The 13200-nt window shown below is 41.2% G+C and overlaps 1 protein-coding gene across 2 annotated transcripts in view; it reads left to right on the top strand.

Annotated features, from left to right (window-relative positions):
• Positions 1-337: 337 nt before the first annotated feature.
• The window catches only part of SV2C (synaptic vesicle glycoprotein 2C), a 93261-nt gene continuing 80398 nt past the window's right edge, over positions 338-13200 (top strand). Inside the window, exon 1 of one of the 2 annotated variants that reach the window (XM_085213554.1) lies at positions 338-496. The gene's annotated coding sequence lies outside the window, so the exon portion shown is untranslated. The remainder of the gene's footprint in view (positions 497-13200) is intronic. The other variant, XM_085213553.1, reaches the window with a different exon arrangement.

The raw sequence follows: 13200 nt of genomic DNA, 5'->3' as shown, positions 1-13200 counted from the left end.
GGATCCGGGCTGCGGTGGTCTTCAGGCGGCCATAAGGCCTGTTGCAACCCTAAGGAAACTAGCCGCTCCACACATTCACCCTGCTGCTGCCTCTCGTGAAAGCCTGCCTTTGAAACCGAGTGCGTTCGTGAGCGTACTACCTCTATTTTCCCCTTTTACCGCAAAAGGGGGCTCGCTCCCGCCTCCCTGGCGGGGGTTTCCCTGCCTCCCTTCGCACCCGACCCTGCAGCGGGGATCGCCCTTGCCGCTCTCCCACGTCCTCCATCCCGGGTGGCGGCGGCCGCCCCCGCGCCGCTCCCCCTCTCCCCGGCACTGCCGCAGCGGCTGCACCGCAAGGCGAAGCCCACGCCGCGTCTCCGGCCCGCCCCTCCCGGCCCGTCACGCCTGGCGGCTCCAGCGGGAGGCTTTGCGCTCTCTCCTTCTCGCAGCCGGCTTCAGGAGAAGGCGGCGGGGAAGGAGGGAGCGGCAGCGGCTCGCAGTCCGCCCGGGCCCTCCGGTAAGTGATGCTGCGGGCAGCGCCCGCTGTTCCTGCCGGGCAACTTTTCCTCTTTTTTCCTTTTTTTTTTTTTCTTTTTTTTTTTATTCCTCTTCCTTCCCCCCCTCCTCCTGTTCGCATGCTTGCGGCAGGAGAACACCTCAACTTTTGCACAGAACTTGGGAGGGGGTTTGTTTGGCGGGGAGGAGGGAGCTCAGCTTCGGGCAGGTCGAGCCTTAAAGGGAGTGCAGGGATTCCCGAGTCTCCGCTCGGCTGCTGCTCACTTCAGTTGCATCCGGCGCCCGCGCGGCTGTTCGCACTCAGATGTGGTGAGACAGATGCCAGGTGGTGAGGGTATCTCATCTCGGCTCGGAAGCTGACCGGCATACTAAGGCTGGCACAACTTTTGCACGCTAGAAGAGCAGAAACCTTGGGGGGAATAGGTTCGCAGAGACTTCAGATGCTTGAGGAAAACAAGCTTGCCAGTGTCATAGAGGTAAGGATGGAGAGGAAAATCGGGCAGGCAGGAGAGACATAGGGATTCCAGCTCCTTAGGGAACTGACACTTTCTAAAATGTGCTTGGAAGCGAGCAGGCAGCGTTTCAGGCTATGGAACAGAAAAGACAAAAGGAAGAAAGGAAGAAAGAACAAAAGAAAATAAACAGTGTAAAAGCTTTGGAAAACTGTATTCCTTTTCTCACTATGGACTGCCTGCAAGGATCGTGATTCACACTGACTATGCTGGGAGTACAGTTTAGCATTCACCACTCGTAAGGGGGATCAAGGAACTCCCTTCCTTACAACTGCAGGCAAGGAGTTTTCCAAAACACAGTTACTGCTTTCCTAGCACTTTGGGAATTCAGATAGTGAGAGATGTCCTGGCAGTACGTGCAAAAGGAAGCATGGAGTTAGTTTCCTGGACAAAAGCCTTACTGAAGTCCAGGTGCAGAGTGGTAGAAAGACCCATGGGATGCTGAGTTCTTTAGGGACTGCAGGGCAGAAGAGCCAGAGGGATGCAAGGCAGACGCAACAGCAGGTCTGGAAGTCCTGAGCAGTGGCAGGACTCCAGGGATCTTAGAGCTGGGTGACACGGACGTAACTGAGCATGGTGGTCACTGATGAGTCCTGGTTAAACATGGAAGGACCATAGGTGCATTGAGATGGGGGCGAGGGTGGGAGCTGAGTCATGCCGGCTGGGGTGGCCACAGCACATCTGTGCAGCATGGGGGGGGTGAGGAGAGAAGGAAAAGATGAGAAGATCGTCTCATCAAAAGATGCTGAGATCATCCAGAGCTTCTCAGTGATTCATGATATCCTGCTCTCTTTCCCGGAAATAGCTGGGAGGCTGATAAGTATACCTCTGATGGGGCTGGGAGGGATTGCAGAGGTTAGTACAACAGAAGGGAAGCCTACCCAGACAGTCAGTACTGCTGGTACTTGGTCTGCATTGCACTGCAGTGCAGGGAGCTCACAGAACTTCTACCTTAGGAGAGAGGGAGATGCTGATTTGATCTGTTGAGGTGGCACAAACTATGTCAAAGATTATTGCATTGTGAGTTGAACTGTAAGGAGATTTTGGAAGGAACTTCTTGATGAATTTACAATTAACTGACACAAAAGAAATAGAGAAATATAAAGAAATGTAAACAAATAAACAAACCGCCAAGTAAAGTTCTTCAGCTAGAATCTTTGGGAATGGTATACTTCTGTTGGAAGTGTTTTTCCTGAGTTTTGTATATGAAAGAGCCTCCTGCTCTAATATGCCATATGTCCTCCTGAATTATTGAAGTTTTAGAATGGATTTTATTTTCATGGATGGATGTCCTTGAAGGAATGCAAATTATTATTATGCAATTTTGTGTAACGTTCATATTCTTCCTGGTCATTAAGCATGTATTCAGCATTTTCATAGAGAAGGAAGCACCATGGTAAATTGGAGACACTGGTCCTCCCCCCTCAGCTAGTCATTTTCTGCAATTTTACTGAATGATATGTTGAGTTAAATCTTATCATTTCAGGGATTATTTTGCATCTTTCTTTTCTTTCTTTCTTAAATACCTGTATCTGTAATGCAAGCATCTCTTCCCTCTGTATTCCACAGAAACATAAATTTTCTAAAATACAGTCATAATATATTCCAAGTAGAAGAAAAGGGGGAGAATTGAAAGGTGGAAAAGGGGCCCCATCAGGAAAAGTAAAAGGCAAAAAAAAGGTTTTGCAATAACTGAGAATAAGGGAGGTTAGAGGGGGATAGTTAGGGGTAGTTGATAGAAGCAGGAATGTAGAGCTCTTTAGAGAAAGGGGTATAGCAGACACGGGGTCTGGGATAGGGAGGGGGATGAAGGCCATGCTGATAAGGTTTGAGACATCTGGCAGGGAGGTGATTAGATGTCCACAGAGTGAGATGAAATTAGTTTGGGGGATGCCCCCCTTCTCTGTCAGGAGTTATGGTGAGGAACGTCAGAAGCCTTCACGAAAAAGACAACAAAATTCTTCAACCCACGACCCATTACACACGCGCAACAGGGGAGGGTCTGCACGCTTTGGGGTATAATGAATATGTATCTGAATTCCGGGAAACTATTGATTATGTATTAGTTCACTCTGTATCTGTAGCATGATTTTTCCAGATGGTGTGCAAGCTTGGAGGAGTTATCCCCCTTGCACCAGGGCTTTTGCGCAATTGGCCAAGTCAAGCGCGTTCTGATTATGTATTTCAAAAATGCAGTTAATTTGTCAGTAACAGCAAAACAAGAGTTGTGTGCTCTTTTTCTTACTTGTTAGCGGCGTTACAAGAAGGATGTTTACAACAAAGGAAGATGACGTGAAGTGTTCAGTTATACGTGCAAAACGCAGTGTTACTGCAGGTGACAACATGAAATCTATAATTGTGATTGTATGTTCCTGATTATATAAGCTTACATAAGTTGCTTGCAGTAATGGCTGGTGTAAAATGAATTTCTAAATGATGTGTTTCAAAGCACGGAGGACAAATGTTTATCCACAGCGGTCCTCATCCTGTCCTCATCCTGCCATTAAAACCTACGTGAGTCACGCTGTAGATTTCACTGGGAGCTCAAATGAATCCCGCGGTGTCATTACATAGTATTTGAAGCACAAAAATGGCATTAATGAAGATATTTCACAATCTCAGTTGTATAAGAGTTGGTTTAGCCTTACAAGCAGATTACCTGGGCTGTGTGTTGCTGTGAATCCTTGCAACCCGTATGCGTCACAGGATGCATATCAATGCTTGTTTAAACAAAAGCTCATCAATTACATTAAATGTGTTTGCAAACCTATGATAGGGAACCCACAGCTGCTGCCACCACCCTTTTATTATGTAGTGCATAATATTTTCAGCTTAGAGCAGATCAGCATCCTACAGAGGACTGAATTTAGACCTTGTTTTCTTATAGGTGTTTTTAGGAGGCTAAATGGAAAAGTAAACTGAAAGTGTGTACCACTAAGAAAATAGATACTACAGCTCTTCTTTTAAATAAGCAAACTGTTTCAATCTAGAGTTAAATGTGATATATTCTCTGATCCTCATGTTACAAAACGTGGTGGCCCTTTTTTCCATAGAGCGTTGGCTGATAGCCACAGAGATGTGTCTGACAGGCTTTTGATTGGTATTTGTGTATCACTGTGTGATTTTGTGTGTTTATTTTGCATTATCACCATGTGATTCTTTCAGAGACATTCTAAACATGCAGAGTAACTATTCTTCTGTACATATGCATGTTGCCAGTCTGTGATGCTCTAGTCAGGTTTGGTCTCCCCCTTTTTTATGTCGCTGAGAGATAAATACGCGTGTATTCAATACAATTAAAAGCAGATTTCTTTAGCATGATTATTATTGAAACTGCTGTGCCATTACCAGAAAAATCAGATAAGGTAAAGCAAAACAAAGCCTATCCTTTCCTTCTCTGTGGCTCGAACTCTCGGTCAGCTTCCCCACCCGGAGAGGCTAAAAAATGTTTAAATGCTGCAGGCATTACAATCAAACTGCTTAAGGTGCAATACGTTTTATTGATTAAGACATACGAATTTCTAAGACCGGATTCTTACCTTTGTCTGCATATCCTCTGAGCACCTGCTGATGGTAAAGACTTGACACGCACCAACAAAATATCAGACTTTCATGATTAGATGGGCATTCCTTCCAAGTATTTCTAACTGAACTAAAAATGCAGAGTAACAAAAGCTTGAAAAGCACCTCACATGTAATGTAGCTATTCCAGCACACAGCATATAGCTTTGTATTGATCCAAGAGTCATGAAAAATATAGTATTACTGCAGCTTCATGTTAGCTTGCCAGAAGCAAGATATATTTAAGATAAAGCAGTATCTCCGAGGCTGGCTATCTCCTTCTCAGCAAACTGTTTTTGCAGTCGTGGTCCTAGGGGTCTAGTTATGTTGTTTTGTTCTAGGGTGGTAATCTGCATCTTGTAAGTACGTATAGGTTTTCAACTAAAAATCCCAGCCACAGAGAGTGCGCTTGCTAGCTGCATTAAAGCATCCTGTAGGCTTTTTTTCCCACTAATGGTAATACAGGTTGTGTGTAGGGAAGCATTCTGGGAGACACATCATGGTTTAAAAGTACAGGTAAGCATGAGAGGTGGGCGTTGCTCTCAGCATCTTACAGTGTTGCTGGGTCTCTAAGTGCCATCATTTTCATTCCATATTAAGCTGGAGGCTAAACTTCCTTCCCTTTCTGTGGGAGTAACAGTGCTAATCCCAAGGAACAGTTTTTGCAGGCTGCGTTCCACCCTTCCCCCCCTCTGCTCCTCTACCCTAGGCAGACAAATAGACAAGGAAAAGGTGTATTAAGGCTTGTGGGAGTCTCTGCTATGCAGATATCTGCAAGATGGTTTCTGCAGAATATAGGTGAATGATAGAGTAATTCCCATTTGAAAGGACTCTGTGAGGCCATTTAGTCCAGCCAACTTCCAAAAGCAGGGCTGACTTTTATAGTTAGAATAGGTTTCTCACAACTATGTCCATCTGAGGTCTGACTGTCTCCAGGGATGGGGATTCCAGAGCTCTGCAGCCATTCCAATACTTCAACACCCTTATTATGACTTGCATCCCTACAGCTAGTTGGCAAAATCAGTCATATGATCCTGATGTGGTTTCACATCAGAAGAGAATAATTACTGCTGGCTAAACTCTTGTGCATACATCATCGGGCATTTATCTTTCATCCCTACAGAGAACATGGTAGAAGCATGAGTTAAAATGGCATCCATTTTGTCATAATGCAGGCATTATGTTTTTTCAGGAAGACGGTATTTCCTCTCTTACAAAGATGTTATTGTACATGATTTTTGAAACATGTTATTTCACGGGAAGTATTTTGAGACATGTAATGCTGAAACTCTATAAGCAGCTGGAGTTAAGCATATAACTGGACTACTGAGTATACGTAGGGGATTGAATATCTGTTAACAAAGCTGTGCTCTGCAGGTAGCAGTGTCTCAGTTGTGAGAGGAGAGAAACCATCTGAAATTATTACACTTCTATATACATACATATATCAATAACTTGTGCCCCAATACACACCCCTGTAATTTGAATGATGAGAATGGAATCACATTCCTTGTGAGTTTGGCTCAGAATCTGTCAGCAGAGTGAATTTGTTGGAAAAAGTTCTGATAGAAGAAAATGATTATTTTTATGATAACTATTTTCTCTTTGGTTTTACATGCTGTTGTAACTACTTTGAAAATAAGGAAGCATATGTGTGAACAAATGTGTGTCTTCCTAATACTCCGTATACTGGGAGATATCCTGAACTTGCATTTAAACAGAATCCACGTAGGTCGCTCTGAAAGTAATGCTTCTATTTGTTTCTGTGGAAACTACAATACAAAGAGCACAATAACAATATTTGATAGAGCAAATTCTCAGCTACAGCACCCTGGTTTTCAACACAGTCACCATCATTTTCACCTGCAGTCTCTGTGCACCAGCAGAGGTGACCCACTATTGCTGTTGCCGCTGCTGAAACACACCACTCACTGCCCCACTGTGTTCATATCCAGTTTTTGGTCTCCATAAACGTTCAGCAAGCATCACTGAATGTCAGTGGTTCCCATTTTTTTTTCTGCATGGAGCAATTCAATGAATTATACATCTTTGTTTCATTCCACACTTCCACGTGAGACACCATTTTGTTGGAGTATTCACCTGTTGCCATCTCTCACACGGCAACCACATGTAATGGGGTATTGGTGGGAAGGTTCAACCTCTACTGCTGTACCACCAACATCTTCCTCTGATGTCATGACCAACATCATAAAGTTGGAGGCAGTACTTTTGGAGCAGGCCTCATATGAAATTAGCCATGAAGATATTGTCATGTTAATTAACATGGAAAAACTCAGATGGATGTGTTTCTCAGCACCACAAATATAAAAATATAACATTATTTTTCCTTTTTGTTGTGGTACACTTAACTCGTAAAACCTCATAAAGACTGTAAAAGCATGTTCAGCTTTAAAGACAAAACTGTATGCGTTCTATATGTGTATTTTTATTCTTTTAAAGTTGATTATTACCAAAGAAAAATAACTTTTAGAGAAATTAAGAGCCTTTTTCTATGTATTTCATAGTTTACACATTTTTAATAAATATCTGTTTTGACAGATTTCACAGATACATTGACAGAAAAAAGGGGGGTTATATATGTAATCAGTTGTAAACTGTTTTAAAAACAGAATGTTGTTCTAGCTGGTGGCAGCCCTTTTGTTCCATTTATCATCATGATCTTATTTAGCCTCATTAAAGTCTTTGATATGGGTAGTGAAGAGAGTAAGAGTTTTGTAATACTTGAGATAATTTTCAAGTTAAAGAAAACATGATTTAAAGGAGGAATGTCATTTGCATCTGTACATGTGTGCATATGCTTAACTGTGAAAAAAAATAGAAAAATATCAAGACAGATCACTCTGTGATGTAAAGCATGTACATCTTGTGTAAGTGTACAACTTTGAAATTTGTAAAGAAGTTGAGGTCCCCATAATTGTATATTGAGAAAATTGCGTATTTGGGCAACATCTGACCTAAAGGGATGTCTCCTATAACATGGCATCATACTCAAGCATACTACTGGGGGAACTGGCTGAGAAGACTGCTGTTGGCTTGGGACTGGCTGGGCACTGGCTTGCTGCTGGTAAACTGGTGCTATTCTGCATCATCCTTTATTTTTTTCCTCTCTTTCTTTTCCCCTTTTTTACTAAACTCTTTAGCTATCTGCACATGTTCTTGCACTTTTTTTTTTTAAATTCCCTCCTCCATCCCTCCTGGGAGAGGTGGCAGCGCTGGTGGTGATGCTTTAAAAAGCAAAAAAATACTGAGAATTTCTCTGTGATTTCTTCTAACTGAAGTGAGTAAGGAAGACATAAAGAGTAACCCATGTCAGGCTGCTCTCTTCTATTGTATCAAAGCCTTTCTTTGGCTTATGAATCATTCCAGAAAATATTAGGGTATTTGTACCTTTGACTTCTGAGTATCTGAAATTTCAGGAGATCTTGCTCAAATCCCTACCGGGGATTGACATTCACAAAAATTTTGAGTAGTGGCTATTTCTCATATTTCTCTCTCTTGCCAAATTGCTACTTGTGTGATGTTTCTTCTCCAACACAGTATGACAAACTTTCTACTACTTAATAATAACTTATAAATGATATATGTAATCTATCTGAAACTTCGATAATCTTACTATCTGAGATACAGTGAGGATTTTTATAGAAATCATACATCACATCTTAGTACTACTGATGGCAAGCTTTACACTCGGTGTTTTTGTCAAACTTGGACTCCTTCTCTGTGAGTTTTAAAGTTTCAGATTCTTTCATCTACAGCTTCATGGCAGAGCACTACCAAAAGCCAGAAAATTACTTTGAATTCCTTTTCTTTTTTCCTTCTGTATTTAATAAACATTTACATTTCATGTGTTCTTAGAGTGCAACATCAAAGATTCCTTGCTATGACCTCTTGCAAAAGGTAATAAGGAGAATGGGGCTCTGCATAGAGAAAACATATTTTCCTGGGAAATCAGGCATCTCTGGGAAGAACAAGTATTTGCTAATTTTCCTATTTATAGTAACAAATAAGTTTGGTGAATTCCTGTTCAGCAATCCAGAGTAGGCAAAACTATTTCCAGTATTTGAGAAGGTGTTGTAAGGCATCTTTCAATCTGTCCATTGTATGGGTTTTCTCTAAACTAAACGTTGCTCAGAAAAATCAGCTGAATAATTTCATGCATTATATTTGCTGATATATGAGTAGCTCAAGGTGCAACCGGAAGTGTACTTAACATCCCACCTAGTGTCTTAAGGTGCATGTGTTATTTTGGTAGTGATTGGAAGAAAATGTTTGTCAGCTGTTCTAGGTTCTCCTAGATCTTAGTCCACATATGGTCTTCAGTACAGAATCGAAGGTTCCACCCAGTGAAGAAACACACTGACAGACTTAACAGTAAAGCAGGTGGCTGGGACACATGGTGACTTTGCTTAGCTGGCAAGAGAGGGCCAAGCAGACAGAGAGGTCTAAGTGCTGTCTGCCATCATCTAATGAGTGATATAAAGAAGATGAATTCAGGAGAAGGAATGGAAATTCCACTGCGATAGAAGGAAGAAATTGTTCACTGTGGGGGTGGTGATGCATCAGAGCAGGCTCATACAGATGCTGTGGAATTGCGTTCTATCATCAGAATTTGCCAAGGCATCATGCCAGAAAACCTGATCCAATTTTGAAGTTAACGTGGCTTTCAGCAGGAGTATGGAGTCATTAAGTCCCTTCATACCTTCCTTACTCTATGGTTCTAGTGTTATGAAGGGTTAGTGGCATAAAGACTGTATTTAAATTGAAGTTAGGAAATCATGTAATTCGGTGTCCCTCTCCTGTGAGCACTTTTACCCCATCGAGAATAATTTCTGGTTAAGACTATGGACTCTTTTCAAGAATAATTTCTGCTTAAGACTATGTACTCTTTTCACATTTGCTTGCAAAATCTAGACCTAGGAATGAAGAATTTATGCTCAGAGAGAGAATTTACTTACTCACAGCAAAATACTCTGCCCTATTAAACTTCATTCCATAAAGTGTCCCTTACATGGCTAGAAACTATTGCACTGGTACAGACTGAGAAACAAAACCAAGATAATTATATTGATCAAAAATTGTTTTTGCTGAGAAATAAGATTAGTGTTTCTCTTCCTAAGGAGCCAAATTATAGAAGTGCTGAATCACTTAATTTTGTATTTATTTATGGAAATTCAGTGGTTTATACTTCGAGCTCAGAGCTGGACATGAAGTGACCTCAAGGCCACATTTCTATCCCTTGGAAACTATTCTTTGGAGCGCACAAAGAAGATTTGACTGAAACTTACTGCACTTTCAGTCAGAATAGTTATTTCAAGTTTATCATGACTGTCAAGTGAAGTCCCAGATGAGTAGAAAAATGGAAATAACATTCCCAATTTTTAAGAAATGTAGAATAGAATATCTGGGTAACTACAGGCCAGTGAGCATCATGTCTGTGCCTGGAAAGTTCCCCGAACAGATTCTCCAGAGGTAGATGCCTGACCAGTCTGATGGCTTTCTGTGATGGAGTGACACCATCAGTAGACAAAGAAAGAGCAACTGATGTCATCCACCTCGACTTCTGCGAGGCAGATACGGTCCCACATCACATTCGTATCTCTAAATCTCTCTAAATTTGAAAGATGTGGATTTGAAGGGTAGACTACTCAATGGATAAGGAATTGATTGGATCGTTGCAGCTAGAGGGTTGTTGTCAGTGGCATTGTGTCCAGGAGGAGGCAGAGGGGATCTGTCATGGACTAGTACTCTTCAGCATCATCATCAATGACCTAGAGAGTGTGACTGGTAACTCTCAGCAAATATCTGCTGACAACATCAAGCTGAATGGTTCCATGGATACAAAAGAAGGAAAGGACATCATCCAGATATGGACAGGTTTTAAAAATGGGCCCAACTAATGAAGTTCGACAAGGCTAAGTGGAAGGTATTGCACTTGGGTTGGGGCAGTCCCAGATAGGAGTACAAACGGAGAGAAGAACTCTCTGAAATTAGCCCATCAGAGAAGGAATTTGGTATTCTGATGAATGACTGGACATGACTGAGCGGCGTGTCTGCAGCTGGGAAGCCCAACCCTATCTTGAGCAGCATCAAAAGAGGGGTAACCAGGGGGGCGAGGGAGGTAATTGTTCCCCTCTGCTCTGCCCTCCTGAGGCCTCACTTGGGACCCCCCCAACACAAGAAAGATGTTTAGCTCTTCTAGTGGGTTTAGAGGTTTACTTCACTTGGATAAGTGTGGTAATTCTAGAACTAATACATGTCGATGAGTGCCAACCTCCGGGGATGCGTGCACTTATCAGATTCTAGAGGAGAGCCATAAAAATGATCACAGCAAAAAGAGAGGAAATTTAGATTAGATGTTAGGACAAAATTTTTCACTCACAGGGAGTGAGGCACTGGCACAGCTGCCCAGAGTAGCTGTGGATGCCCCATCCCTGGAGGTATTCAGATTGGTGTGAGGCCCTGGGCAGTCTGATCTCGTGCATGGCTGCCTTGTGCATGGCAGGGATGTTAGAACTAGGTGATCTTTAAGATCCCTTCCAACCCAAGCTATCCTATGGTTCTATAAGCCTAAAATAATAATTTGAATAAATCTTATTGAATCATAAAGGATAAGAAAACATGGGGACTGTAGAACTTTTTTACTAGTTTAAGCTATATTATGGTAGTTTTTGTTTAAAAGATACAAAGTTTATTTGAAATATACAAGTCCACATTTCAAAGGCATAGGTAATTCTTTCATTTTCTTGAAATCATGTAAGGATTTTGGTGTGCTGGGCTGCTCTGGTTTTTCTGACTCACAGGGGCACAAGTGCTGCAGTGTATCTTCCTTGAGATTTTCTTGTATGATTTATCTTAAAAATAATGCAGTTGGATAAATTGTTTCATTTTCACCAGATGACCAATGCAGTGCAGAAGCATGCAACAATTCAAAACACAGAAATCTCATTCCTAAGAAACATCAGGTGGAGAGCCGATTGCCCTTCCCTCTGGGTTACTCATATGCATGCTCTCTTCTAGCTTGTACTCTTATGTCCTATCCCAGATGATGACAGAGGAGTAAATCTGTGCTTACCAATCTTTATACACGTACACACACACACACAAATCATCAAATTTATTGCAATAGGACTGTTCATATGAATTATTTTACTCAAGGGCATTGGTTCTTGCAGAATAAGATCACTTGTGTGATAATGTGGAAATCTTGTGGCAAATGAATTTTGACAGTACAATTTCCTGCCTGGAGAGACAGGTAGGAAATGGAACAGAACTACTGATTAAACTTATTCAGTCAAATGTCGATGACTTTTTATTAAATACGCAATCTACTTTTAGGTTCATTTTATTTCTGATTATTGGTTAAAACGATACGTTTTTCCAAGCTTGAGGGATTTGTTTTGTGTTGTACTTCTTGCACATAAAATAAAAGGAAGCCATTATGAAAATCTATGTTTCAGTGTAGAATAGCAGGAATGACATACAGGTTCAATACGTTGCTTTCTTGAATTCTTATGACTAGAAAAACTGACTTCTGTAAGAAGAAATGCAGCAGTTTTCTTTATCCTGTTGCATTTGTTCAACAAATAAACCCAATTTTATCTGATATTCTAATAGAGTTGGAATAAAAAATTCTGTGATGCCTTGATTTTTAGTACTTTAGTAATGTGCATTTTTTTTTTAATTATGAAGACCTTTTAGTTCAATAAAACTTTACAAGAATGTGAATGACGTAACTGGAATAGATTTGTTGCAGAGGGAACTGCTGTACTTCATAAGGGCTGAATAAACATGTAGAGATTTGTTAACAAATCCAGTTAAGTTCAACTTAAAAGCACTCCTTCCTGTTGGTTTAATAGTAGCAACACAGAGTAGGGGTTAAAAACTATGGCAGTGAATTTTGTTGTTGAAATGTGGAGGTCAGGAAAAAAGTATGCTGATTGAAATTCCTGTGAAATTTTGGATTGAATTAAAAGCTGCCTTTCTTTTGCAGGAATTCCCCTTGCTCTCAGACTGCAAGCAATGAACAGACCCAGCTCTACAATCTGCATTACTAGGCTTTTTTTTTTTCAATGCGAGCTGATACATTCATGCAAGGAACTGAGCACTTAATCAATGTGATATATATCCCGAGGCTAACATTATATGGTGGTTTTTAAAAGCTGATGGTGGTTTTTAAAAGCTAATTGCAGGCTAAAATCAAGATCTGGGTTATGAAGCAAGAATTTATATTTTAATTGCTTTACATATTAAATTTAAATATTTATGACATCAGAATGTTGGGGGTTATTTTGGTTGCTGTGTTGTTTTGTTTTGTTTTTGGCATGTATGTTTTGTTGTGCTTGTTGTTGTTTTCCAAAAAAAAAGGAAAATGAGTTTTAGAGCTTGGTTGCTGTCTTTCACTAGGACTTAGTTTGCTTGTTTTACCTCCTTTGAAGTTACATCTCTGTACAGATACAAGTGAGTTGTTTCTTCTTGTATGCTCTTCAGACTTGTGCAGCCATGGAATAGGCAAGAGGGCTGCTGGGAGCTGGAATCCAATTTCTGTTATTAGTGAGCTGGCACTGATAGTGTACAGATCATTTTCTGTCCATGAATAAAAGATATTATCTGA

This window comes from Meleagris gallopavo, chromosome Z (assembly GCF_905368555.1).
Source record: "Meleagris gallopavo chromosome Z, MGAL_WU_HG_1.1, whole genome shotgun sequence".
Lineage (NCBI taxonomy): Eukaryota > Metazoa > Chordata > Aves > Galliformes > Phasianidae > Meleagris > Meleagris gallopavo.
Note: the sequence above shows the minus strand (reverse complement) of the source record. Positions and strands in the feature narration are given on the sequence as shown.